The sequence below is a fragment of the Triturus cristatus genome, chromosome 1_1, assembly GCF_964204655.1.
Source record: "Triturus cristatus chromosome 1_1, aTriCri1.1, whole genome shotgun sequence".
NCBI classification, from domain to species: Eukaryota; Metazoa; Chordata; class Amphibia; order Caudata; family Salamandridae; genus Triturus; species Triturus cristatus.
In genome coordinates this window covers 122645710-122671299 of record NC_140579.1, presented here as the reverse complement: position 1 = coordinate 122671299, position 25590 = coordinate 122645710, and positions in this window count along the sequence as shown.

Sequence of the window (25590 nt, the reverse complement as noted above, 5' to 3'; positions counted from 1 at the left end):
TTATAACCCCCCTGCCCCCGAGGAAGTGTGGCAACTTCTCTTGACCACGCTGGCTACCTTCCCACCCTCCCTAAACATTTGTTGGGTGTCATAAACTTACACCCTAGGTGTCCCTAAGTGACCCCTCTACCCTCCCCTTAGAAAAAAGACTAAAGTCAATAATATTACCCGTTTGACCTTGGCAACTCCTTTTTTTTTCCTTCTCTTCTCTTTTTTTCCCCCTTTCCCTTTCTCTCTCCCTTTCCCCTTTTCCCCTTTCTTATTTGCCTTCCTTCTCCTCCCTTCCTTCCCTTCTTTAAAAAAGATATCCCTTAATGATCCCTGTACACTTTTCAAGCCTGGAGAATATACAACTGACTACTTTAAAACAGAATTCAACTTTGCAAGGGTCACAATCCAAAAATGCTCCGATAATACTGCTATGCTCAATAGCTCATTCCAATGCCATATATAATCTACGCAGTGCAGCAAAAAAGTAAAATAAGTTATATAAGTGCAAAAACTATTATACAGAGCCGATAAATATAAGTCAACTGCAACCCTAATAGATCTAATGCAGCCACTGATAAATAAATAGATAGATAAAGAGCGATGAGCAATGTGCAAGGTGGCCCAAAACAAAAAACCCAGTCTTTCATGCAAGAAAAGAGCTGTCAACCGCCTCCTTTTATAAGAATCGGGGTAGACCGTATATCAACTCCATATCAAGCAAGGAAAGGCATGATAAAGAGCATACTAAAGTGCATTGTGCAAAATATCCTAAATAATAATCTATAGTGCGTCCAAAAGCCTGCATATCACCTCCTCCATGCACATCGTGGAAAAAAGGCGCGGGCTTATAAAGTGCCATAAAGAAAATAAAGAGATATTAGTAGATACTCCATATAAATAACCATATAAAAAAGAAAGGATAAAGTGCGATATGTAATGTGCAAAATGTGCAGAGATGTGCAAGTTGCGCATCCAGTCTATGGATTTACTATAGCATATACCTATGCAAAGAGTTTGGCAGTATGGACTACAATTTCTGTATTACCATAACTTCTCCTCTCAGAAAAAGTACCATACACAATGCATTGAAGAACAACTCCGAGGGGCAGCAAGATAAAAAAGGGGCAGCAGAAAAAAAAAAAAAAAAAAAGTGGAGAGGATACAATGCAGAATAACAGAGAGAAAAAAAAAACGAGTTTAACCATTCACTTAATGAGTGACTATCACAGACTACGAAAAACTAAACTTCAGACTATTAAAATAAGTCTGTTAAAATCACTAATTTTTCATTGTCTTGGGCCATCTTCAACAGTAGTTCTTGAGCTTCTTCAAGAGAGGAACATAGATGAAACCTTCCTTTACATAGGACCTTTAATTTGGACTGCTGGGCAATCGAAGCCTGGGCTCCTGCATTCTTAAATTGACTCCTCAATCCTACGAAGTCCTTCCGTCTCCGTGCTGCTGCCGCCGACATATCAGGGAATGCTCGCACTCTGCCTCCACCGGGTAGGACAATTTCTCTCTTCTGGATTGCTTTGGTTAATACTGTCTCTCTAATGCGGTAATCTGAAAAGTTTGCAATCATTGTCCTAGGGTACTTTGCGGCAGGAGATTTGTGAAAAGGAACTCTATGGGCCCTCATTGTTGTAAGATCTTCCCGGGCCTTATCCAACAGATGGTTTCTAATTAATGATTCGATATAAGCCACAGGGTTGGGTTGACCATCTATACGTTCACTGTCCTCCGGGATCCTGGTGAAAAGCAAATTTGAACGCCGTGCATAGTTCTCCATCTCGTCTATCTTATTCTGAGAGGCTTGGACTTTCTTCTGGAGAGACGCAATATCCGAATCACATAATGCAGAGCGGTCCTCGATATCAAATACTCGTTGTTCCAATTCTTTAAATCTTTCAGGTAGTTGCTGAACCATAGTTTCAATCTTATCTAGACGTTGATGCAATAGTGAGAGTTCCTGTTCTTGCGCAGTTTTATACTCTCAAATTTCTCCCAGAAAAGTTTCAAAGAGCAGCTGCATCTGTGTTAACGGGACAACCACAGAGGGGGCCGAATTTGCCAGGTCTAAGGGTCTAAAGCAATGTCAGTAATATCCTGCTCATTATTAATATTGTCCTTTCCCTGCTGGAACTCCGGATTCCTTACTTCTGGCCCTGCGTCTGATCCAGGTTCGAGTTCGGGTTCGAGTTTGGATTCTGGTCCCAATGATAGCTCGTGCTGTACTGGGGGAGTGGAGACCCCAGGGCTTCACCAGCCCTGGAATTGTTTTGTAGCGTTTCCATCATTACCCCCCTGAGCCGCCTGGGCCACCACTGGCAGCTGCCTTGGTTGAATCTGATCTGCAAGGTTTTTTTCAGGGAGGGTCTCTGCTTCCTTCCCCAGCGGGAGCCTAGTGTATATAGCAATGGCTGTGCCCTTCTCCTGATTTTCAGAGGGCCTTTCTAGAGGAAAAGTCTTGTCCACTGAATTAACCAGTGTAGTCATCTGATTGAGCTTACGATTCATAGAGAAAACCGGGTATTCCATAGGGGGATTGATCCCAGCTCCCGAAGTTGACAGCTCTACTACTGCTCCTTCCACGACCTTGCCTTTCACACCAGTTCCCAGATCTGGCGAAAATTACAATGAAGTAGAGGTAGAGTTAGAGGTAAGGGTAGAAGGAGTTCCAGGAGAGTCTGATAGCGTTGAGGAGAATTTCTGGGACAGAAGGGCCACTTGAGAGGTTGTAGCATTTCTATCCCCCTTAATTTTCTGAGCGGTTCTATCTCTTCTCACAGCCAGGATACGATCCTGGGCTGTCTGACGTCTAGCTTTCTGAGCTGACGAAGGAGAGGTAAGGGGGGCTGCGACTGGGGCTCCTGCGCGTGCTGTTGCGCCTCTCAAAACCATCTGGCTCTTAGTTCAGTCCCCCGATCACTCCGTTGAGCAGAGCAGGACGGAGTATTAGTTCACCTAGGGAATTTTCACACCACAGCAGACTCTTCGCCAGACCTGACCAAGCACTTTCCTTACTTTCTCAGCTTTTTATTGGGCTCTACGAGTGTGACCAGTCTCAGGGCACTGCTCACTGACTTCTGCTGCTCTGCTACTCGCTTCCTTTTCGCCGTCTCTACTATACGCTGACACTCTCTCAAGCCCACCTTGTTACTTCGCTGGGCAACTCCCTTTTTTCCTTCCTCCTCTTCTATTTCTTTTAGTTTCTTTCCCTTTTCCCTTTCCTTTCCTCTTCCTTTTAGCGCTTAACGGCCGACAACCGGTGTTTGCAAAACGTCTACAAACCACCAGATGGACATTCCGCCTCACCGTCTCACCTCACCGCCTCACCTCACCTCACCGTCTCACTGTTGCTGCTTGGCTCACTCCGCTCCACTCCACTCAACCCTTGGGCGGTACCCTTCAATCCTCTGAAGCCTGTGAAGCCTTTGAAGCCTTGCAGTACATAGCAGACAGCATACAGCTCTTCTCGGCTGTCTCAGCACCTCAGCTGTTATCACTTATCTCCGACCGCCGACCGCCAAAGCACCTCTGTCCCTCAATCTTCTCACATTCACTGGTCTGCCTAAATTGCTCGTACTCAGATCGGAATGATCAAAGTGAATCCTGCCAGCAAACGCAGCCAGCATCAGTGCGAGCTGCGAGAAAATGCCGGTCCGGGAACTTCGTGCCATTACAGGGGAGGGAAGGGCACCGGCCACCTACTGCAACTCAGGGGCGTGGTCCTCCCGAGAGCTGCATTCGCCAAAAGCCGGCAAAAAACCTTTTGCATTTTCAATGCTTGTTTACTTGTGTCACACATTTGCCATAAATTCTGAATGTTAGCATTCTAGTTGCTCGTTAGATCACTGGGTAAAGCTACTGCTCACCAGGGAAGTCTGCCTGTGGTATTCAAAGTGCATGTTTCAGTCTGCATGTCAGAATTTTTATTGAAATAGAAGAGGATTTGAAAAGTCAAAATGTGCCCTAATTTTTCTTTCTGCAGCATTTTGTTCCTTTGCAAATTAAATGTTTTAAGTGTTACCATTTTATTCCAATCAAGACGGCTTCAGGTGTGGCATACTTTTGTCATAAGTAAAACTTTTAGCGCTCTAGTTGTTCTTTAGAACACTCTGGTACATTCTGTCATTGGGCTATACTTGGGCTACATCTGGGTAATATTTGTGCTACATTTGTGCTCTTTTGTCTCTGGTGGCCATCTTGGGAGACTTATTTGTTATGAAGTTTCCTAATTTCCTCATTTACTACAGTCTCCTCAGTAGGAAATAGTTACAGTTTTTTACTTTGATTCCATCAAGAAGGCATTCAGATGTGTCACACATTTGCCATAAATTCAGAATGTTAGCGCTCTAGTTGCTCATTTGATCACTGTAGTAAAGCTACTGCTCACTAGGGAAGTCTGCTGCTGGTATTGAAAGTGCATGTTTCAGTCTGCATGTCAGAATTGTTTTATGAAATAGAAGAGGATTTGAGAAGTCACTCAAAATATGCCCTAATTTTTCTTTCTGCTGCACTAATCATACTTTCTATGGCAAAATGAACCCCCTCATTGTCTTCCTTTTTAAATTAAATGTTTTAAGAGTTGCCACTTTATTCCAATCAAGATGGCGCCAGCTGTACCATACGTTTGTCATAAGTAGGACTGTTAGCGCTCTAGTTGTTCTTTAGAACACTCTGGGAAGCTGCAGTAGAGCACAAAGGAATCAACTGACAGTCTCTGCCCTTGTTGGATGTACATGTTTTACTGAGAATGTCATACTTCATTCTCACATGACTGAGAAAGATAATGTGAATTTACAGAAAATATGCTCTCAGTTTAGCTTATAGATCACCTTCCAAACCTCTGTGGGAAAAGCATGAGAAACAAACATGATTCATGATATCCCAGCAGAAGGCTTTTTCACATGCTAAAATCACCTTAGAACACACCACAATTCCTAAAATGAGTATGGTACCATCAACAAATGATTTATAATGTAACTAAAGTCTTAAAAACTTCTATTAACTGCAATGCTTTTTAATGAGGTGCTATCATGTATATTGGTCCCAAGATGGCTGCCAACAGTTCTTGGATGAAGTGCTGACAGCCAATCAGATCTCACGATGAGATGTGTGGTTAGGCTCCACCCAGATATATCTATGACTTTACTTTTGATTTTCTCAGCAACTACTGAACGGATTTACACCATTTAACCAAAAGGCACGAGTGTGAAGCAAGGGCTACCTCTTTGCAAAATTTCGTGTATGGAACATTGCATGGGGAAAACACGTTTTGGGACCCCCCTTGACGTGACGATTCACCCAGAGACTTTCAGGATAGGAGCAGACCGGAGCGCCCCACCAGTTTTGAAAATTTTGCGAAGATTCGTCAACCGGCGCCAAAGTTATTCCAAATAGAATGTTACGGATTTTCTATGGATAATAGGTCCTAACTATAACTACCTACTGGCGACCGCCAGTTGATAATATATGTGTATATGATATATAAACATGCATACATATATATGCGTATACATATGCACATATATATATGTATCTATGTGTATATATATGTTTATGTTTCAACATATATGCACATATGCATATGTATGCATATATGTGCATACATATACAAACATATGTGCATACACGCATATGTATGTATATATATATTCATTGAAAAAACCATAGGTTTCAGGCCTGATATAGTTAGGAATTAGCATTTAAAAAACCTTAGAAATTCACTGAAAAAACAATAGGTTTTAGGGGTGTTATAGTTAGCTGGACATTTCACTCAAACAAAACCATTGAAATTCCTCCGATATAGTTAGTTGTACTAACTACATCTCGCGCGCCCGCAATCCACTGCTGATGATGTCACATATTACATCATTCATGACATGGTCAGTGACATCACTGATGACATCTCAAATGACATCACTGATGACAACAGCCAGTGAATGTGGTTTGGTTCGTTATTTCCTAACCCATTCTGCCCTGATACAGGTGACCATCGCCCTTGTGCTGTCTAGGCTGGACTACTCAAATAGTTTATATGTGGGCCTTCCAGCCGGGCAGCTCAAGAGGCTGCAGCTGGTTCAAAATCAGGCGGCCAGGCTGATCTGTGGGCTTCCTAAATGGCAGTCCATCAGGCCAGGCCTGGCAGACCTGCACTGGCTGCCGGTAGCCCAGAGGGCGGCTTTTAAAACCGGCTGCATTATCTTTAGGGCATTACAAAGTAAAGGCCCCAAATTTATCATCAATCTGCTTGCCAGATACACCCCCTCCCGCAACCTCCGCTCTGGTCACAAAAACTTGCTCATGGTGCCGGTTGTTAGGAAACAACGTTAGGGCGGCAGCTCTTTTCATTTTCTTGCTGCCTCCCTCTGGAACTCCTTGCCAGCTTCGTTAAGGTCACACGAGGATATTCTAGCCTTTAGACTAGCCTTTAAGACCTGGCTTTTTAGAGAAGCTTATCCTTAGACGTTCTAAGTTGTCCTCCTGTTGTTGTGTTATGCTCTGAAAACCTCCTACAGCGCCATGAAGCCTACGGGCGTACGTGCGCTTTATAAGCTAAATTTAACATAACATAACATTTAAATATGTATTATATATACATAGCAATTTGCATTGAAGAATGAGTGGATATATAAATATAAATATCTGTATGGAGGATTTAGTAGCAGTGTGATTGACTGTTTACTTGACTAATTTATAGTGTCTCACTAAATATATTAGATAGTGACTAAACTGTGTGAATATCTGTTTCACTTTGTCAGTTGTTGTGTAAACTGCTGCACCAGTTGGTTACTAGCTACGTGAAAGTCTATATTATTTATTGATTAGTTAACTGAGTATTTGTATGGATGAGTGAATGTGTGTGTGGTTCGGTGGGGGGTGTGTGACCGCCCAAAGATGTGTGAATAGTTGATTCAGTAGGTATATGAAGTTAAAACTACATGTTATAACAGTTGTTTGGGTGAGTGAATATCTTTATGGGTGTGGTGATGAGCCAGTATATGTCTCAATGGTACATGTCCAACAAACTAGAAAAATAAAAGGCAGTGTATATGACAGTTGTTGTATATAAATAAGTATACATAAGACTCAGTGATTGTGTGAGTGACTGTATGGATAACTGTATACTTGTAACAGTGTTTTTATAACACACAAAGGGGCCGATTCCGATTCGGGTCGGAAGGCACTCTGACCGAGTCGGATCCGGAGTGTTTTCCAACCAAGCCAGACCCCTACAGTCCGACCGAGCGAGTACAATGCGCACGTATGCTGTCGGACTCGGTTCAGTCAGATTGCCATAGAAGTCAGTGGGATCTATTTGTACGATGCGTACAAGCGCCCCCATTGACTGAATGGGTACCTATCGAACAAGTGCGCCCCCTACAGTGGGTACGCATCAGTGCCATCCGCACCGTACATGCCTGTGTTGGGGAGACCCATAGGTCTCCCCCTGTGTCCGAGTCGTAAGGCTGCGGGTGTTAGGGGGTCCGACGCGGACCCCCGAAGTCCGACTCCGGGAGCTTTTGCGAGCCAGACACTCTGGCTCGCACAGGCTGTCTGACGCGTGCATCGTACTGGCTCGGTTGTAAATCGCATCCATTGCACGCCACGGTTAGCTTCCGACCGAGACGTACGGAGCGGTTTGGACCCAGAAATGACTCGGTCGGTGAATCTCACGTAGCTCGCATCGTACTTGCTCGCTCGTACAGCTGTACGAGTCAGCCGGAAAACACGCGTACGGCTCATATTTTTTCCGTCCGGATCGCGTTCAGTGCCCTTCCGACCCGGATCGGAATCGGCCCCTCAGTATGAGTTATTATCTATATGAATAGATGAAGTGGTGTTTTTATCAGTGTATAGCTAAGTAAATGTAAGTATGATCCATTGTTTGCATAAGTGAGTAGCGTGACTTCATAAGTGATTAGTATGTGTGCTGGTGTGTAATGTCGATATAGGTGTATAAGCATATGATAGTTTTCTATTGATCATTGACAGCATGTATGAGTGAATCTATAGGTAAGTGATTAGATGTGTGTATAGATCTAGGAATCACTGAGTGGTTGTTTAGAAACTTGTATTTGTGTGTCAATGGTTTCAAATCTGGCACTCTGTATTTTATTTTACAGTGAGTGATGAAAGGTTATACTAGTGTATGATGAGGTGTATCTGATTGTCACGTGGATGATGTCATCAGTGATGTCATCAGTGATGTAATTTGAGATGTCATCAGTGATGTCACTGACCATGTCATGAATGATGTAATATGTGACATCATCAGCAGTGGATTGCGGTCGCGTGAGATGTAGTTAGTACAACTAACTATATCGGAGTAATTTCAATGGTTTTGTTCGAGTGAAATGTCCAGCTAACTATAACACCCCTAAAACCTATTGTTTTTTCAGTGAATTTCTAAGGTTTTTTAAATGCTAATTCCTAACTATATCAGGCCTGAAACCTATGGTTTTTTCAGTGAATTTCAAATGTTTTATAAATGACAATTTTTAATGTATTAATTGTTATACTGATTTTTTTGATACTGATTTACTACATTTTTTAAACTATTTATTTTTAGATATTTTTATTTTTTTAATTACGTTATAATTTCATTATACATTACAATAAAAAATATACTTTCTCAGAATTAATTACTTTAGTTTAAATACATTGCAAATAGGCAATAGACTTTTAAGTACAGTAGTTACAGTTGTTGCAACGGGCAACACAATTTCAAACACAATGCAACATTGAGCTCAATGTGAATTTCTAGTCAAATGCAATTAGTTACTTTATGGATTACTTTTCTAACCACAGGACTGGATCCTAGATTCAGTCCTTGGACATCTCCTGTAAACAGTTGAGTAAAAGCGTTTTGGTTACAGTAGTGATTTTTAAGGAATATTATTGTATTTTAAAAGTTGACACTTAGAAATTTTTTCACATAGAACAACCAATGTTATCCTATGGCAGAAAATTCACTTAGCAGGTAAGTAGTGTTATCGTTACTTTTTCTTACTCAGTGGTGGATCCTGGATCCAGCACTGGTGAATCTCCTGTAAACAGTTGAAAGAATGTGTTTAAGTCATACAGACGATTTTTTAGGAATATTTTTAGTTTGTGAAAATAGACAGAAACTTTTCTGCTGAAAACCACACAATGGATTCCTATGGAAGGAAATACAAGTTACTGGTAAGTACGCTTAGAATTACTTTTCAGGGTCAGTGCTGGGCTAAAAGATGCAGCACTGGGTTCTCTCCTGATAACAGGTGAGTAAATCGGAATTCGTAGTTCGACTGATTTTAGAGGAATATTTGTAGGTTTAAAAAATGGACACTTAGAATCTTTTCTGCTGAAAACCACACAATGGATTCCTATGGAAGGAAATACAAGTTACTGGTAAGTACGCTTAGAATTACTTTTCAGGGTCAGTGCTGGGCTAAAAGATGCGGTACAAAAGGGGGTGGTGATGGACGGAGCATCAGAACCAATCAAACACTCACACCCAGTCAACAGATCTGGGTTTGATCCATCACCGTTCTTTAGCCCACTCTGCCACCCCAGTTCAGACATGGCCATATGCAAATCAGTCTGACCCTGTGCCTCATGGGAACAGTCCAGCCCGAACTGCCAAGCCATGCCTTCCCTGGACCGGAAACAAGCTTCCTAGGACCGGTTTCTGATTGGTTCTGATGCTCCGTCCATCACCACCCCCTTTTGTACCGCTTTGTTTGCCATAAGTTAACAGGGTATGCTCAGACGTTGAGTCCCTTGCTCACTTTGCCACTGGATTCAAGCAAGCCTGGCTGAAGACGGCTGAAATGCCAGAAACCAGTCCTAGGAAGCTTGTTTCTTGTCCAGGGAAGGCATGGCTTGGCAGTTCGGGCTGGACTGTTCCCATAAGCCCAATTGAAATTCAGCTCGTGATCGGGAGGGTGCGCGGATCCTCCGAGGCCATAGATATATATGTACTTTTAACTGTTATTTTCTCAGGAACTACTGAACAAATTTACACCATTTAAGCAAAAGGCACGAGTCTGAACTGAGGACTACCCCTTTGCCAAATTTGGTGTAATTCCGTTCAGCAGTTTGGGCTGTAGCTGCGGCCTAAAGTCCTATGGGAAAATGCATGGGGAAAACGCGTTTTGGGACCCCCCTTTTTTCTCGGCCCCCACTTGACAAATCACCTTGAAACTTTCAGAATAGGAGCGGACCGGAGCTGGCCAAAAGTTTTAAAAATTTCTAGAAAATTTGTCAATCAAATAGAATGTTGCAGATTTTCTATGGAAAATAGGTCCTAACTATATCTACCTACTGGCGACCGCCAGTAGGTAATATGCATATGTATGCATGCATTGGCATAGCCAATAGGTCTCGCATTTCGGACCTTCTGAGTGTTTAACCATGCAGCACATTACTACGTGAGAGCTGTTGGCTTTGTCTATATGTTTTAGCCATGTTGTATAGCAAAGTGGCTGAAGGGAATAAGGAACTCCAAAGAAATAACAGCACATCCAGAGAGACAGCAGCAGTTTTGTGGTCTGTCACACGAGCATCCTCGTTTTAACGTCAAAAACCTCCTTCAATTTCAACGGACATTGGCTTAGTGTTTGATCAAATAAAACGATGTGCCATTAAATTCAAAGAAACGGGATTTGTGTTGAAAAGTTTACTCCGTGTTCAGCATTGCGTGGTTGGGGGCTCGTTATACATGCTTTCACTGTTTAGGTCTCGCTTACACTGCGTGCATGCGCTGCTTAGGCAAAAAGAGCTTTAGCGATCGCTTTGGCTTTTCAGCCAAAAACATGCACGCGTTCCATTGCCTTCAATGGCAACGCGTGCACATCTGGAGATTCACTTGCGGGAGCGAGCGGCTGGCACCATATGTTCTCAATTATCGCGTTGCCAGCCGCTCGCTCCCGCAAGTGAATCGCGCAGGCCCCCTTCTCTCTCCCCCTGCTGCCGCGCGAGGCGCGTGTGCACGCGCTTGTGCTTGTTTCTTTTGGCTCTGGCCTGTCTCTACCACAGATGGTGACTAGAGAGCTAATCAAACTCCATTTCTCATCCCAGACCCTCCAATAGCCCAATGAACGTCACATGGCTTCGCTGATTCCCGCAATCACGTCATGCCTGAAATCTGGCTGACGCTGCTGTCTGTTTCACTTGCAGTCACCATGGGGTCTGGTTTTACGGCTGCGCAGCTCCAATCGGGCATGGTATCACATACTGGGAAACAGCGTGCTGCAGCGATGATCTGCTCACGGGGACAGTTACAATATTGTCACTGACGTGTTGTCTATTTAATAATGTTTCTGCTGTATGTCAGTGGCATATTGCTAGAGACTGCAGCGAGCGAGAAACGGCGTGCAGCCAGTCGGAGTGTAGCACTTTAACATTGCACACACTTGACATGCCACATACTCGTGCACCTGCTGCCTGCCCATTGTGCAAAGCATGAAACCCCAGAATTTAATGTCATGTTACACAGATGGGGGATACAGTAAGGCATGTGCACAGCTCGAAATAATTGCTCATATAATCCCTGCCAATATTGTTGGGCGCTAAAACTCCCAGGAGTTTGCAGTGTTTTGCGCCCTTTTTACTGACATGGTGCTAATAAAATAATAATGATGTGTGGAAACAATTTTTGCACCTTGGTCATAAAAGTAATTAACTCATTTACATGTTTTGCGTTTGTAGTTGCCACCAGCAACTAAGATTGCAAACTGTGAGCAAGTGCGATTAATGCTCAACTCTGAATCACCACTGATTTAAACTACGTTTAAGAGCGAATTGGTCTGGCTGGCATTTTCTTTTATAACCAGACCCATTGTCTTTGCCAAAACCAAAAGATACACAGCATTTGTATTTCTGTTGGGGCTAGGTGGCAGGAGCAGGGGGACTGACTGGCACAAAAAACGTCTTGGTGGTCCGGTACCCTAAACTGATTGCGAGGGACACTTTAAAAGCGTTAAACGCAATGGTGTCCCAGTTAAACCCGACCTCAGTGAAGACAGCATTTAACACTGTTTTCGCACTACTGCACAGGCTCTGAATGGCCCCCATAAATGAGTGTTCCTTATTGTGGTGTGCAGGTGGGTAAAACATAAACATTCCTTCTTGTACCAGTCCCTTGGTGGTGATAGTCTGTAACAAAAAGGTTCTCTTTCCCCCATTCGTCCCATGGGATTAAAGGCGCTGTATAACTCCTCCTATCTCACAATCCTTCCTGTACTCCAGGTACATAAAAGGCCCTGCATTTCCAGCCCAGCCGTCTGAGATATCCAGTCCTGGACACTGGAAGCAGAGAATGTCTTTGCCAATACTCTGAGCCATCCAACACTTCATAAGAAAGGTTATGAATACAAAAGATAGTTTTTGCAGCCATGAATGTTTCCAGGTAACCTTCTTAATGTGACAGTAACACCCTCCTTTGTGAAAGTAGCCCTCTGAGTGACCGAAGGGGCAGAAAGTGAACACACCACCACAGAATTAGAACTTATTTTTGTGGTGCCCTCTTGATGAACCTTCGAAATGATGGCTTCTGGTTTGCTTTTCTTCCTGATACTCGTTCCCATGACTGTATTCTTATTGTTCATTGGATGGCTTCTCTCTAGCACGCGCTATGGATTTTGGTCTTATGACCGAGCTTAAGGCAAGGACTGCCTTTACCTGTGCTGGTGACATTTTACCTGGAGCTTGGCATCTGATGGGGACACTTTCTAGCTCTGTTCTTCTTGCGTCCTCTTGCTCCAAGAATCAATGCTCTGTCTTAGCTGTACCGGTCACACCGGATCCATTTACAGTCCTTTCCTTGCTCTGGCTGCTTCCATGGATTCTGGCCTTTGCTGGTTCCCTGAATGATGTGATGGATGGATTTGACGATCTTCCAGCAGTTTGGCCTTTGAATCAGGTCGTTTTTCGTCTCTGGCTTTCGATGCGGTGTTGATCGTGGTACTGCTTGTTTTCTTGAGCTGTGAGGCAGTTTTGTCCTTCTAGTCTTCCAAACATAAAGCTCTCCATTTCCCTGGTGCTCTTGCCTACCTTTTCTCCATCCCACCTTGCTTCATGGTTGTCTCATATCCCAGGCGAAATCTTTTGGAAGCCTTCTCATAAGTATATGCAGTGGTGTAGCCAGATATTTAAAGTAGCTCCCACTTTAAAATGAAGGCTCTGCTGGCACAAAGCAAGGGAAGCAAGTGAGCCGACTGCTCCTCAAAGAGCTCTCCTGTCTGTTCCATCCAGACATCTGTCTATTCATCCTTTCACCATTCCATCCACCTGCTGCTATCCACTATTTCACCTTTACATTCTTATATCTATTAAGTTTTTCATGCATTATTCAGTCTTTTCCCATTCAATCAATCTATTCACTTTGCCACGCACTGATCCATCCATTCACTCTGCCATCCATCCACCCATGCATTCATCCATTCAGCCTGCCATACATCCACTCTGCCATCCACCCATTTGGTCATCCATTCATCCATCCTTCTCTTTACTATCCTTTCACATGTCCATCCACCTATCCATTTATTCACCCATCCATCTACTGAACCATCCTTTCACCTGTCTATCCACCTATCCATTCACCCATTCTTTCAAACACTCCTCCATTTATGCACACGTTCATCTATCCACCCATTCATCCACCTAACCCTCGATCTTTCACTCTTCCTTTTCTTTCAATATTCGTTCCTTCCCTTTTCGTGTAAACGTAACCGTGGCATGAATGTCCTCCAATGTTTCCTTTTCGTTTTGTCTACTTCTCCAGTCCCATATACTTTCCCTCCATTTTCGCATTCTTCATGTTTTACTCTCCACAATTACTGTACCCGGGGTGATCAGGCTTCCTCGAGCCCCCCTTCTTCCCTTCCCCTCCCTGTGTCCCGTCAGCAAGTATCACGTTCAAACTTACCCTGTCGTCATGTCAGGGGTAGAGCGTCGGCAAAGTTATGACATACATTTAACGAGTAGATAAAACCAAAATATGGTGCGTTTTCTTTGATAGAAACTCGCACATGGCATACAGTGGCTGGAGAACGCAGGAGGAGCGTTTTGTGCCTAACCTCGCGCCACCATGTGCTATTCGATCCGTATTGTAGCAGTCTAGTTGTTGGTTTGTAAGACTACCTCCATCGCCCGGAAGGGCATCCACACATTGTAACACTCTCAGGCCAGGCGTGGCCCAAGAGGATAAAATAAACGGGCGAAGGTCGCACGGGACTTCCGGCCCAGACCACAGCCCACGAGTGTGTGTATGCAATTATTCTGCTCCAAGCCCCGCAGACCAAAATAGCTAAGGCCGTAGCACACTTCCACATTGGAGACGAGGGTGGGCGCCCTTTGCCCATCGCATGCTGCAGCGGACTGGCGAGAACAGTGGAGAGCGGAATCTCCGTGCTGCCAGATATTGTGCTCCCGCTGCATCCCGCAGCGCTGTTGGAGCCGCGTGCGAGCGGCGAAGTATGCTGGCCGCATCAAGTCTCAGCGACTCTGCCTACAAAACCGCCCAGCTGCCCAGCACTGAATCGCCAGCGGGTGGTCCCAGAGCGTGTTCATGCTCGTGTACAGCGCTGCACTGCCATTGCGCATGTGTGCGCATCGTCCTGCACATCACTCCGGCCTTCCCGTTCATCTCTAGGGAGCACAGCATCGCCACCGCTGGCAGCAATAAGGTACTGTGTGCCAATAACGCCCCGAGAACTTTTGAAAGAGCGTGGGGCTAGGATTTAACGTGCATGTGCTCTGCAGCCTCCAGACTGAGTTTCTTTGCCCAATCCTCCCTGCCTAAAACTCCCTGCCAGGGAGTGCAGAGTTTTCCTGGGTTACTCAAGGCACAGATTCTCATCCTAACTCTCTTCCAAGCCTGAGAGGGGGAGATATCCTAACTTGCTGCAGTACCCTGCCGTTATCCACACCTGTGCAGAGTAGGAACCTCTAAGGAAGTTTGCGAAGCCCAACGTACAACGCCTATTGACCATAGAGAGGAAGTCATCGGTCCCTGTAGAAAGCTCTGCTACATCAACCACACCGAGGAATCACCATGTCTGGCCCTGCAGCGGCAGCCACGCCCGCGGCCCAACAAAACGCGCCGCCTGCACAGCAAATGGCACAGCCCACATCGCAGCACGTGCAGATTACATCACTGCCCCTGTTCAGCGAGCTCATTGATCCTGCGACAGCATCACCGAGGTGGACAGTTTGGATTGGCAGGCTCAACAACTACTTTACCGCCACTCGTGAGACGGACGGCGCAGTAAAAAGGTCGCTGTTACTTCATTTTGGGGGGGAAGAAATATATAAACTGTTTGCACACCTCCTGGACACCGGTCCTCCTACCGACTACGACGCAGCAGTCAGGGCACTAAATGCCCATTTTGACCCACAACTCAACCCAGATTACGAGCATTTCAAACTTCGTCAAGCGCGTAAGAGAGAAGGCGAGACCATGGACAATTTCCTCGCTCGGCTGCGAGAATTGGCCAGTACCTGCACGGACGATGACTAGAATAAAGAAGAGCCCAAGCAATCCAAGGGTGCCGCAACAAACACCTTCGGACCCTCATACTGCGGCAACCAGGAATCACCCTGGAAGATATTCTTATCCTAGCAAGGTCGCACGAACTCTCTGATGCCAGAGCTACAGTCATGGACGCCGCGCTTGCCCAGCAAGCGGAAAAGCCAATAACAATAAAGACTGAATGTGCGGATGCCATGCGAACCTCATCTAGAGACGTCCAAGGACGATGGCCGACCAGAAGCCCGCGAGGGTCATGCTGTGGCTACTGCGGGAATGAGGAACATCCACCCGAGGAATGTCCTGCACAAGGCCGGTTGTGCTCAAAATGCGGCATCCTCAATCATTATGCCAGTGTCTGCAGAGGAGGGGCCCGAAGCAGAGGAGCTCGAGGAAGACGACCACTGTCCAAGGCATTACGACAATTGTCACTTGACGAAGCGGACAAATCTAATGGGATGAGAACTCCAGCCAACCGGAGGCAGTACCTTTAAGACTCATCCACAGATGATGAGGCTGAAGCCTACATGATATATTTTGCTAGTGATCTAAAACAAAGACGGAGACCACAACCGACGTGCGCCATCGAAATTGCAGGAACACCAGTGACAGCTCGAATTGACACAGGAGCGTCCGTAAACATAATGGGCTGCCAGCAGTACAAACAACTGAAGCCAAAGCCTGCACTAACCCCGTCGAACGTAAAGATCCTGACATATGGAAGCCAGAAGCCACTAACCCTAAAAGGGAAGATGATGGTGCAAGTTAAGTCGGACACTCACGAGGTCACTACGACGTTCCACGTCATAGACCGAAAAGCAGACATCCTAGTGAGCAGCCACAAGGCAGAAGATCTGAGACTGGTGACATTTGCCAACGCAGTAAAGACCCTACGGGCCGACGATATACTCGAGCTGTTCCCACAACTCTTCAAAGCCCTTGGATGCATGAGAAGAAACCCAGTGAAGCTACACATTGACAAGGCTGTAAAACCAGTTGCCCTACAACACTGTTGCATACCTTTTCATCTCAGACCACTCGTTGAGCAAGAGCTACAGAACCTAGACCAGCAGGTAGGGATCGAAAAGATCATGGGACCGACGCCCTGGGTATCACCCATGGTCATAGCCGAGAAACCGAAACAGCCAGGGAAAATACGTCTCTGCATCGACATGTGCATGCCTAATCAAGCGATAACGCAGGATAGACACTTTACTCCAACGGTCGACGAAATACTGGCTGATCTCAATGGATCTCAATGGTTTTCTAAGCTCGCCCTCAACACGGGGTACCACCAGCTGAAGCTGGCGGAGGAAAGCAGGTATATCACAACCTTCTCAACTCACCTGGGGTTACGCCGCTTTAAAAGGCAAAATTTCGGCATTTCTTCAGCAGCAGAAATCTTTCAAAACGCAGTCCGGGAAATGCTGTCTGGGCTCCAGGACGTCCTCAACGTCAGTGACTATATACTCATTCACTCAGCGACTCTCGAAGAGCACCATCGTAATCTCAGAGCCACTTTGCATACAGCTGATAGCGCTGCTTGTAATCAGGACATCGCTCGATTTCCGCACAGCCTTTTCATCCAAACACCTTTTTAAATAGGTATGTTCCCGGAAATAAATTAATTTGTAGTCACCATAAACGGCCTAGGGGATTAATTAAATCCAGACATTGATACACTCAACAGGTGGGCCCTGCGAGCTGGTAAGATATCTCAGTGAGTCATAAGCTTGTGGCTGAGGTCTACAGGTCACAAGTACCAATCTCAGCAGGGCCAACTCAGCTTTTCCTTTTTCTGAGGTCGATATCAATCTGGTAACACATATTATTCACAGTGCTCAGAAATGACATAAATGTGGCATGAAGTGCTATATTAAAGTTGTTGTTATCTACAGAGTGAAGGCTACCACCTTCAGCACACAAAATGTTGTCATGTGCAGCCAGGCAGTGCACGCGTGTGCCCTTAAATAAACTCCTGGAAAACAGTCAAAACCAGGACAATGCTTGTGTCTCCCTAGCGGTCACCACCCCTCTGGCGCAATGCGTGTGTCTCCCTAGCAGTCACCATGCTTGTGTCTCCCTAGCGGTCACCACCCCTCTGGAGCAATGCGTGTGTCTCCCTAGCGGTCACCATGCTTTTGTCTCCCTAGCGGTCACCACCCCTCTGGCGCAATGCGTGTATCTCCCTAGCGGTCACCATGCTTGTGTCTCCCTAGCGGTCACCACCCCTCTGGAGCAATGCGTGTGTCTCCCCAGCGGTCACCACCCCTCTGGAGCAATGCGTGTGTCTTCCTAGCGGTCACCACCCCTCTGGAGCAATGCTTGTGTCTCCCTAGCGGTCACCACCCCTCTGGAGCAATGCGTGTGTCTCACTAGTGGTCACCACCCCTCTGGAGCAATGCATGTGTCTCCCTAGCAGTCACCACCCCTCTGGCGCAATGCTTGTGTCTCCCTAGCGGTCACCACCCCTCTGGCGCAATGCGTGTGTCTCCCTAGCGGTCACCATGCTTGTGTCTCCCTAGCGGTAACCACCCCTCTGGAGCAATGCGTGTGTCTCCCTAGCGGTCACCACCCCTCTGATGCAATGCGTGTGTCTCCCTAGTGGTCATCACCCCTCTGGAGCAATGTTTGTGTCTCCCTAGCGGTCACCATGCTTGTGTCTCCCTAGCGGTCACCACACCTCTGGCGCAATGCGTGTGTCTCCCTAGCGGTCACCATGCTTGTGTCTCCCTAGCGGTCGCCACCCCTCTGGCGTAATGCTTGTGTCTCCCTAGCGGTCACCACCCCTCTGGCGCAATGCGTGTGTCTCCCTAGCGGTCACCATGCTTGTGTCTCCCTAGCGGTCACCACCCCTCTGGCACAATGCGTGTGTCTCCCTAGCGGTCACCATGCTTGTGTCTCCCTAGCGGTCACCATCCCCCAACACTGCTGGAATGCTGTCTACGAGCCACTATACGCACTGCGAGACAGATGAACCGGTTGGATGATCGAGCGCTCTGCCCCATGGCTTCTTATACACTATTTTTTAAAAACTTACAATATTTAAAATTAAAGCGCGACGGCGCGGCATACAGCGAGCGCTTTGTGTATAAATATAAAGCAACTGCACAAGAGGTGCTGCCACCATATTTGAAATTAAAGCGCGACCCTGCATGAGCGCTTTTTGTAAATATCAAGCTTTACAATATTTAAAGTTAAAGCGCGATGGCACGGCATGCAGCGAGCGCTTTGTGTAGAAATATAAAGCAACTGCACAAGAGGTGCTGCCACCATATTTAAAATTAAAGCGCGACCCTGCATGAGCACTTTTTGTAAATATCAAGCTTTACAATATTTAAAGTTAAAGCGCGACGACACGGCATGCAGCAAGCACTTTGTGTAGAAATATAAAGCAACTGCACAAGAGGTGCTGCCACCATATTTAAAATTAAAGCGCGACCCTGCCTGAGCACTTTTTGTAAATATCAAGCAAATAAAAAAAACACATCTAAACAAAATAAAAATAAAAATCCCATCAAAATAATCCCCCAAAATATATATCCACTTACCTTACTCTACACGCGCTCCTCCCTGCTATCTGCTCATCACGACGATCACATTCACGCAATAACCGCGCATGAAGCGTACAGTTACAAAGTATCCCCTTAAAACTCTCCCAACATATGCACATTAAAACAAGCGTATACTTACAAAGTAGCCTAAAAGTAGCGTAATAAAATAGCATACATACAAAAAGAAACATGTAACAACAAAGTAGCTTAATAATGAAATACAAAGTAGCGTACAAGCATACATGCATTCCACACAGAAACGCATGCAATGGTTTAAAAAAAAAAAGTGCAGCAAGTTATAAGTAATAAGCCTACTGTTTCACGCTGCCAGTAAGAGATCCAATCCCGCTAGGCAGGGCCAAAAGGGGACAGGGTGGCAACCAAGAGGGATTGAAATGCCTCCGGTGCAATCATTGCACTGCCTTTTGCATAATTTGTGACGCCAAATGACGCGCACGAATGGAAACTGCAGGCGGAGCTGAGACAGGGTTTTGAAATCAGTATTGATTCCAAGAAGCCCTCACATGGCGAGGGCAGCGAATGCGCTGCTTCTGCCAGGCCGAGACCTAAAAAATTACTTTGTGAGCTACTAACAAATGTGACTGGGTAACTTGAGAGTACTGCATTGGACTTGCAGAACATAATACGAGATACCACATCATATATGTTTGTAAAACACATGTTTGCCAGCACTGAGTAAGAGATGTGTATTGTTGCGCTACTCAATGTCCCACAGTTTGCAATGTGGGGTAACATCGACAGTAGCGGCTGACTTAAGGGCAGAGTGGCGAAAAGGGGTTGGGAGCAAGGGTTGGGTCGAGAAAGAAAAAAAAAAAAACTTACCTGCTGCCTGCAGTCCGACGCATCACAGGTCTGCTCCTCTTGTGGCTCAACTGTAGGCACCGGCTCCCAGCCTCCCCTGCGGCCAATGGTGAAGCTACTTTCATGCATGAGAGCAGCTTCAGGATTTGCCTGAGCGTACCCAGGGAGACTGGGAGCCTCTGCCTGCTGCCCACCACTCTCTCTCCTAATTGCCCCCAAGATGCGGCGCATAGAAGTAGAAAACTAAAACGATAATACACTCGTTTTATTATCGTTTGTTTGTTCAACTTCTGAAGTTGCTGGACGGGAGGGGGGGACGACGCTCTTCTGCCATCGCAAAGGAGCCACACTGTTTGCATTACTTTTCCATACAAATTAATGCAAATTACCAATTTGCGTTGGTTTGGTAATCCCAAAACAGTTCTAGTGTTGGCTGTGCATTAAAAAGGTATTTCTAATACAAATCTAAACCTTTGTGAATCCTGGTTTAAGAGTGTCAAGCAGAAAAAAGGAATTATTAAGTAGCCCGTATGAAGTACAATTGACTGCCTTGATGCTGAGTGTTATGATGTTTCATTTTGTGTGCGTTATATATTGTTTTTTGTAATTGCATTATTTAGCACTTACTACCCCCTGTCAAGTCACTGTTGTGCTTTATACTATGTAAAGACATGGGAACCCTGCATGACCTTAACAGAACTTGGGCGTGATCAAATACAAATAATTTGAGTTTTGGAGCTACTGATGAGGTAAAGCATGCAGTAGTACCACAATACTCCTCATTCCTATGCGCTAAACTAGGGAGCTAAGGCCCGGCTTTAGTGCTGGTGGCACCCGATGTGATAATCTTTTTTGGCGTCCAACGACTTCCTCTTCCAAGGATTCTTCACTATCGCCCTCCAACAGTGCCCCTCGTCTCCCCATAGCCCCTCCCCCATACATTTCATGATTTTTATAGCGCTACTCATGGTTCACTCAAACTCATTTTTAGTGATCTGCGTAACACACGTTCTTTGAAGCAACCACATTAACCCTCTGCTCTACTTTATGATAAGTCAAACTGGCCTAAGGCAAAACTCCAATCTCTTTCCAGCAGGAACATTATTCACCAGAGTTATCTTTAGATTTTTATTGTTGCCATAAAACTGCTGGACGCACGGGGAATTCAGCAGCAGATGCTTTTAAATTCATAAGCTATTTTTAGGCCTCGCCTAGGTAGCGCATGCGCTGCCTCTTGAGACATGCTCAATCTACTGTATGGGCTTTCAGCACGTCCATCCGTTCTTTTTCATTCCTTCATGTGCCCTTCAAAATTCCTTTGATTTTGTTGGTGAATAGTTTACATTTGTCCCTCCTTTTGCTGTGTTGGTCATGCCCTGGAGACAGGCCCTGTTACATGGATCACTTCACTATCTGCAATATATGGTAGTTTTAGCACACTACTTTTTCATTTGCCTTGGCTTGTTTGGCTTCAACTCGCTCAGCTGAGGGCTGCAAATCATGTCCTTATCTTGTTTTCCACTGTCTTTGGTTTCATGAGCGCTTTTTTGGCCAGATGCTATGTTGTTTTTTATCCTATAACAGTTTTGGTTTCATTAGCTCAAATGACCAAACCATAAATAATATACTTACTTAATGGAAGTGTAGTTTAAGAAGACGACCAACAGTAGGATCAACCTATTTACATTGTGCTTTTGACAGTGTGAATATTTGGATATAATTAAAGAGGTAAACATGCTGTTCTTGCTCTGTTTTATGAAAATGTAAGTTGCTTTAAGTTGTGCGCTTTCAACTTTCTATGCTTTTTTAAAGGTTTTAATCATTGGTAAGATAAAAACAATATCAAGGGATGCCTCCTTGTGCTCCCCAAACGCAGCATGTAATGTGAGGTTTCTTCACAATATATTCTGCAAGTAGACAGTGCAACCTCACCTCAGGACCACCACAGCACCACCGCAGCATCAGTGCAGCACCAATTCAGCACCAGTCAGCGTCACTTGGCACCACTTCAGCAGCACCCCTGCAGCACCTTCTGAGCATCACTCAGCAACACTGGAGCACCACCACAACACCAGCACACCACCACTTCAGCATCACTCAGCCCCAGTGCAGCACCACCTCAGCCCCAGCGTATCACCTCAGAACAGCACCACCTCTTCAACAGTGCAGCACCACCTCACTATCAGCATGCAACACTTCAACACATCACAGCACCACCTCTGCACCAGTGCAGCACCACCTCACTATCAACACAGCATTACCTTAGCATCAGTGCAGCACCAGCACATCATCACTTAGCACAACCACAACACCACTCGGCACAACCTCAGCACCTGCACAGCATCTCCTCAACATCACACCACACCACCACAGCACCACCTTAGCATTAGCACAGCACCAAATCGGCATCAGCGCGCCATCAGCAGTGCAGCAACAACTCAGCACCGGTGCTGCCCCACCACAGCATCAGTGCAGCACCACCTCAACATCAGTGCACCACCACCTACACAGCCCAGCATCTTAGCACCAATGCAGCACCACTTCAGCATTAGCACAGCAATACCTCAGCATCAGTGCAGCTTCATTTCAGCACAGCTCCAGCACAGCACCACCTGAGCACCACCAAAGCATTACTCAGCAACTCCTCAGTATCACTCATCACAAGCTGAGCTCCAGCTCTGCACAAGCACAGCACCACTTCAATGTCACCTCAGTATCACCTCAGCACCAGTGCAGTGCCACCTCAGCATTAGCACAGCACCACCTCAGCATCAGCATAGTGCCACCTCAGCACCACTTCAGTGCAACCTCAGCATCAGCGCAGCGCAACCTCAGCATCAGTGCAGTGCAACCTCAGTATCAGTGCAGTGCAACCTCAGCATCAGCGCAGTGCGACCTCAGCATCAGCACAGCACCATCAAAGCACCACCACAGCACCACCTCAGCCTCATTACAGGGACCATCTCAGCACAGCACCACCTCCTCATAAGTGCAGCACCACCAGTGCAGCACCAACTGAGCATCAGCGCAGCACCACCTCAACACCAGAGCAGCATCACCTCAGCATCAGCGCAGCACCACCTCAACATCAGTGCACCATCACCAATGCAGCCCCACCTCAGCACCAGCGCAACTCAGCACAAACGTAGTACTACTTCAGCATCAGTGCAGCACCACCTCAGCATCAGTGCAGAATCACTTCAGCACAGCACCAGCTCAGTATCACCCAGCACCACCTCAGCACCAGTGCAGCACCACAACCTCAGCATCATTTAGCACCACTGCAGCATCACTCAGCACCACCACAGCAACATCTCAGCATCAGCACAGCACCACCTCATCAGAGCACCATCACCAGTCAGCATCAGCGTAGCACAAATTCAGCACCAGCATAGCAGCACCTCAGCACCAATGCAGCACCACCTCTGCACCAGCGCAGCACCGCCAGAACATCAGCACAGCACCTTCTCAGCATCAGCACAGCACCACATCCGCATCTGTGCACCACCACCAGAGCAGCCCCACCTTTGCACAAGTGCAGCCCCACTTCAGCAGCAACTCAGCACCAACATAGCCCCACTTCAGCATCAGAGCAGCACCACCACACCAGCACAGCACCACCTCAACATCAGCACCATCTCAGCATCAGCATAGCACCCCCTCCGCATCAGAGCACCACCACAAGTGTAACATCAATGAAGCACCAGCACAGCCCAACCTCAGCACCAGTACAGCATCACCTCAGCACCAACTCAGCATCACTCAGCATCACCTAAGCACCAGCACAGCATCACCTCAGCACCACCTCAGTATCACTCAGCACCACCTTGTGAACAGTGGCGGCTCACTCGGGTAATGCTTTGGGGCGGGCCGGGGGAGGGTAGTGGAGTACGACATAGAAAGGGAAAGTGGAATGGAAATAAATAAAACCACCTTGCGCTGGCCACATCGCCGACTTGGCCCACCCCTGCCCTGCCCACCGCCCCACAGTATTACCAGTGCGAGCCGCCACTGCTTGTGAATCAATGCCACGGCAGCTCAGGGATGACATCCAAACCTGCAACGTCGCCCTGAACACAAATGGGAACAAATTATCAATAGCAAGAACATTCTTGAAAATAATTTGCAACAGTGCCTGAAGAATCACAATGTGTTTACTGATAACAATGTTTGCATATTTTTATTGAATTCTTGTGTGAAGCAAATTACATTAGAAATTAGACTTCTTGAGGTGGAATCATAGAAGGAGCATGACAAAGTAATCCCAGAAAGAACTTTGGATCCATAAGACTTTTTTCTAATAAGAATGATAGGGCTAAATTAGAAAATTAGAAAATTTGTAAAACATTTTGGAACAATCATAGTGTGAGAAAAGGACTGGGCTGCAGACAAGCTAGTCTCTACAGGCAGGAATTTAGACACAATCGCCCTGCAAACCTAAAGCCAATCTCATTTGAGGAACCACATTGGAATATTTGAGCAGGAAGCAATGACTTCAATGACAGAAAATACCACCCATTGGTATTAACCATTTTAAGCACTACCCCTCCTGCTAACATAGCCTTCACCCTTATAAACCATTGCTGATGACAAGACTTCTCTAACTATGCTGGACGCTGTCCTCAAATAAGCCATCTCTCCCTTCCACGTTCCCTCATGCTGCCTCCTCAGGTAAATGTAACTACTACAGGGAGCTTCATACGAGGTCTGCCTTGAAGCCCCATGTAGGAGGTGGCAAGCTCCTGCTTCCAAGAGACTCTTCTTGGTCTACCCACTCCTTTTACTGTCATCCTCCACTTTGAAAATACACCTCTTTTCCTCTTCTGATCCTGTCTTCTCTTATCGATTCGTAATTTTCCTTTTCTCTGTACCTTTTGGTCAAATGCCTATGTGAGGCTATATGTAAAACACTGTCGAACAGCCTATTTGAGATACCAATGTTCTGAAGAAGTCCTGCTCTTTCCAAAAGGCTCCTTCTTCATTTCCTGTCTTTTCTTCCTCCATTTCTCTTTTTTAAGTTCCCCTCTGTCAGTGATTACCTAGACGAACACCATTAAACAGCACTACATATAAAGTTCCTCTGCACAACTGTAGTACTATTTTCTTAAAGTACAAATTTCTCAAACTGCATCATATTTCACCAGTTTATACAAACATAATCTACCTTTATTTCATAAAATAGAGGGAATATGGGAGCTTTTTATGCCGACTGCTACTTTCACTTCATTGTGTCAGTTACTTCTCAGGCACTAGTAAATTAATGCAAACCCCCCAAAAATATATTTGAGGCACTCTAAGAAAGGATTATCAAAGTAGTAACTAAATCAGCATTTAATTTTGGAATCTAAATTTATGAGTTCAGGTTCAAAGGAGGATAAATTCAGTTAGTGGGGGATTTAATCTCCCAACTAATTATAAACAACTCCAAATTAATGATAATTGGTGACTTCAATTATTGGCCCTCTGACCCCAAAGAAAGTCCCAACTCCCGAGACTTTACAGATCTTCTTTCGGGTCTCAATTGTACCCAGCATGTCCACACTGCCACCCACACCAAAGGCCATCTTCTGGACCAGCTCTGGACAGCCAATCTGCCCATCTCTTCCTTGTCCATTTCTCCCTGTCCTTGGTCCGATCACTACTCTATTCAATTCTCTCTGGACCTGCCCCAGCCAGCTAAACCCTTAACACTGGGTAAACTTT